A 4,275-nucleotide genomic window follows, 5' to 3' on the forward strand; every position below is an offset into this window, starting at 1 on the left:
GCATATATGAACAGTGCATAGACAATGCTGGATAGGATCAACACAGTTTGGTCTTTTACTGAGTATGATTCTTTAAAGGATGTGCAGTTATAATTAAGGATGGATGCAATTAGGCCAAGAACTGAGGCTGGAAATTTTTACTGGTCCCTATAGATGGACAGCCTATCTCCCTGGTGGGGAGGATGGAAGTAAGTATGTTAGAGGTTAAGAAGGGCATGTAGCTGTAGTTTGTAAACTATAGCAAGTTGACAGAACCTCATAATAAATTTCCCAGTGAATTGTTAAAACTTTGAAATTTATTGCATAGAAAATGGAAGACCATAAGATATTTTTTAGAAAAACAAGACAATTTGTATTTTAGAAAGATCATTGTTTAAACTATTTTTCCAATGAAGATTTTTTTTCTCAAGTGAGCTTTATTCCCTCTAATTCCTGACAGCTCTCTGTCTATAAAGGCTTATTACACACTGCAGCAAAGAAGGAGAAATTTGATCTTGCTTCATTTCTATCTGACAGTTATCTACTGCTTGCCTCTTAGGCGTACTGCAACTTGCTGTATTCTGTGGATGTGTAATAAGATCCCTGGAGACCAGCGGTTCTGGCAGTGGCGCAATCTGAGGAAAGCTAGTAATCCTGTTTTCTTGATTTAGAGGATTGTGCAACTACTTATTTGCTGGTCCTTTCCTGGTGCTCATCAAACAACTTTGAATATTTTTAAGTGTATCTTGAAATCATCCTTTCAGTCCCTTCTCCTGTCTTTTTCTCCTGTCTTTAGTAGGCTTTATCCTGAAGACAATCCTGGGCTTCTTCAAGATAATCCTGTTTCTTACAGCTGTCCCTTGAATTCATGTCTGCAACTCCCAGTTCCCTTAGCTCTGCAGTATTTATAGAATCTGAAAGGCAAACCTACTTATTTCTGGATGTCACTGGTAGCTCCTTACTGCGTTACTTTTTTGGTCAGATCTATGCATAAACATGGTGATAAATGTTTGATGGGTGGGGGGTGTGCGGATAATAATGGGATGTACTGTCATTGTTCACGGTGTAAATAAATTTCATCACTAGTAATTTCATAGTGCCAATTTGATATTGTCTTTCAGTAGAAACCTTGTTTCAACTTGCAAAATTATTATTGCCCTAAAGAAAGAAAGAAAGATATTGGCTTCTCCTGTAAGAAATCAGAAATCACAGATGGCCTGAGGTATGAGGGGACCTCCCTCAGCTCATTCTATGTTCATACCTTTGGATCAGTGCAGTTGAGCTGAGTTGTTAAATAACTGTCTTTGTTTTTTGGGTCCGGTCATGGAGCCTGAACTCTGGGCCTGAGCGCTGTCCCTCAGCTCTTCAGCTCAAGGCTAGCGCTCTACCACTTGAGCTACAGCGCTACTTCCAGTTTTTTTCTTTTTGCTTATGTGGTGCTGAAGAATCAAACCCAGGGCCTCATGCATGCAAGGCAAGCGCTCTACCACTGATCCACCTTCCCAGCCCTTAAATAACTGTTAAAGAGTCAAATCTGGTGCAGGGTGCCGGTGCCTCACGCCTATAATCCTAGCTACTCAGAAAGCTAAGATCTGAGGATACAGTTCAAAGCCAGCCAGGGCAGGAAAGTCCGTGAAACTCTTATTTCGAATAAGCCACCAGAAAACTGGAAGTGGCGCTGTGGTTCAAGTGGTAGAGTGCTAGCCTTGAGCTGAAGAGCTGAGGGACAGCGCCCAGGCCCAGAGTTCAATCCCCACGACCTGCCAAAAAAAAAAAAAAGTCAAATCTATTCACTGACCTCCATCTCCTATTGCAACAGGACTAATGTCTTCCTTGTCTGTGAAAATCTTTGATTACCTGTTATTTCTCCTCAAAATTTGTGTGTTTACGTCCTACCTTCCAATGTTTTAGAATATGTATGTATATGTATATAGGACCTTTAAGTGGGTAGTTAAAGAAGCATGAGATCATAAGGTGGGAGGTGGCCAATGATTAATGTTCTTGAAAGAAAAAATGAGCTAGTCAGTCACTGGCTCATGGCTGTAACCCTTGCTACTCAGGAGGCTGATATCCGAGGATCACAATTTGAAGCTTGCCTGGATAGGCAAATTTGTGAAACTTCTAAAAAGTTCAATTATTTTGATTTAATATACTTGGTTTTAATTTTAGTATAATAGGATTGAAGTAGGGAGATTCATTTTAATATAATAGGGTTAAAGTAGGAAGAAATCGAAAAAGAGAAAAACATTTTTTTGCATCCAGAGATGAGAGTTAAATACTCCTCCATGAGGCTCTCATCTTCAATTAAAAATGAACATAGCACAAGTGGTAAGAGAGCCTGCCATGAGAGAAAAAATCGACTAAGAGTTTGTAACCTTGAGCTCAATGGGGCACGCTTGCACGCGCGCGCACACACACACACACACACACACACACGGAAAAGGATTACTATGAGAAGACTCAGAGACCTGGGGTGAAATCAGCCATCTATTTGTAAGCCAAGGAAATATGTATCACAAGAAAGCAGTCCGGATCTTGTTCTTGGACTTCTAGCCCCTAGAATTCAAACAAAACAAAATTTCTGTTGTTTAAACCACCTAGTTTATGGTACTTTGTTAAAGAAGCCCTAGCAAACAAATACAAGCCTTTCCTTGTAGTAAATGAGACATCCTGTTTTATTGTATCATCAATAGTATTCAGTACTGATTTTTAAAAAATATTTACTATTTTGCTAATGATAGTTTGATTATTAAGTTTTATATCTTATGTATTTGTCCATTGTATTTGTCTCCAACTAAACAATAGTGGGCCTTTTTCTTTCTTTACTATGATCTTGCTGTTTTAAGAAATGCATGGCCATTCATATAAATTAAATAAAGTTTACTATTATACAACTTATCAAAAAAGGAATAAAAATAGAAGTAATTTATTATTAACAGATACTAAATATTGAGGGCTCAATTACATCTCAGTTTATGTTTTAACATAAAATATATTTTGTTACTTTTAGTTTAGGTTTCTAAGCATAAGTTTTATTTTCTATAATTTAAAACTTTTTTGGCTATTCATGCCTATAGTTTTCCAGATGAATTTCATTTTAAATTTATTTTTATAATGGTATTTTTATCTAGTCTTGATTATTCTATAGATGTATTAGTAAAGAATAAAAGTCACATCAAATAATTCTTCTACTCAGTAACATGATATTTTTCATTATTTATTTGGGTTCTATGCACAATTCTTTTCATTTTAGAAGCATATTCTAAGCTTACCTCTGTTTTTCTTTTCTTTGGCTACCATTGGTAATAGTTTCATTCTTGATTAAGTGATTCAGTGCAATAGTACCTGAAAACAAACCACCATTCATTACATAAATATTTTCTCTGGGTTATCTTCTAGTTTTATTTTTGAGGAAAAAAATAAATTTAACAAATGTATATTAACAATATCTGTTACATTTGCTCAAAATCATCACTTAATGTTTTACGATTTCCAAAGTGAAATTAAAATTGACATTATAAAATATTACATGCCTATAGTTACCAGAAAATTTCTTATATTTTATTAATATTAAACATAAAATTATTATGGGATATTATTCTCTTTAAAAATGTTATTTTTAAGCTAAGGTTGGTTATTCAGTTTAATCAAAAAGCATTTGAAGTAGGTAATATAATGTTTCTTCTTTTTCTTGTTAACCTTATTGCAGGACAGTGACACCTAATACTAAAATATTAATATGTAACAAGAATAATCTGACATGAGTATGACAAGTAGCTATTTTCTATACACTTAAATTATATTAATTTCTTCAATGGTTTGATCTTTGATATGGCTTCATGCTTTTTAAACCATAATAATATTAGCTTAGTAGCACTAGTTGAATGACATTATTGCTTAACCTGTCATGTTTCTTATATAGAAAATTCTTTGGATCTATGTGAGATTTGAGAGAAAGAAGTGTTTCTTGGTTAAACTTTAGGTACTCCATTGTTTGGTGAATAGATATTTAAAATTATACTATCCTTCTGAAGGAGAGATCCCTTAATTAGTATGACCTTCTTTATCTCTTCTGGCTAATTTTAATTCGAAGATTATTTTATCTGATATTAGGATTGCAACTCCTGTCTGTTTATAGGGACCATTTGCTTGGAAGATTTTATTCTAGCCTTTTACTTTCAGAATATGTTTGTTTTTGTGGGTAAGGTGGGTCTCTTAAATACTGCAGATAGAAGGAAGAGATGGTAGGGGAAAAACAAAAGAGGAGGTAACAATGCTCAATAAGAAATGTACTCA

This window comes from Dipodomys ordii, unplaced genomic scaffold (assembly GCF_000151885.1).
Source record: "Dipodomys ordii isolate 6190 unplaced genomic scaffold, Dord_2.0 Scaffold48, whole genome shotgun sequence".
Classification (NCBI taxonomy): domain Eukaryota; kingdom Metazoa; phylum Chordata; class Mammalia; order Rodentia; family Heteromyidae; genus Dipodomys; species Dipodomys ordii.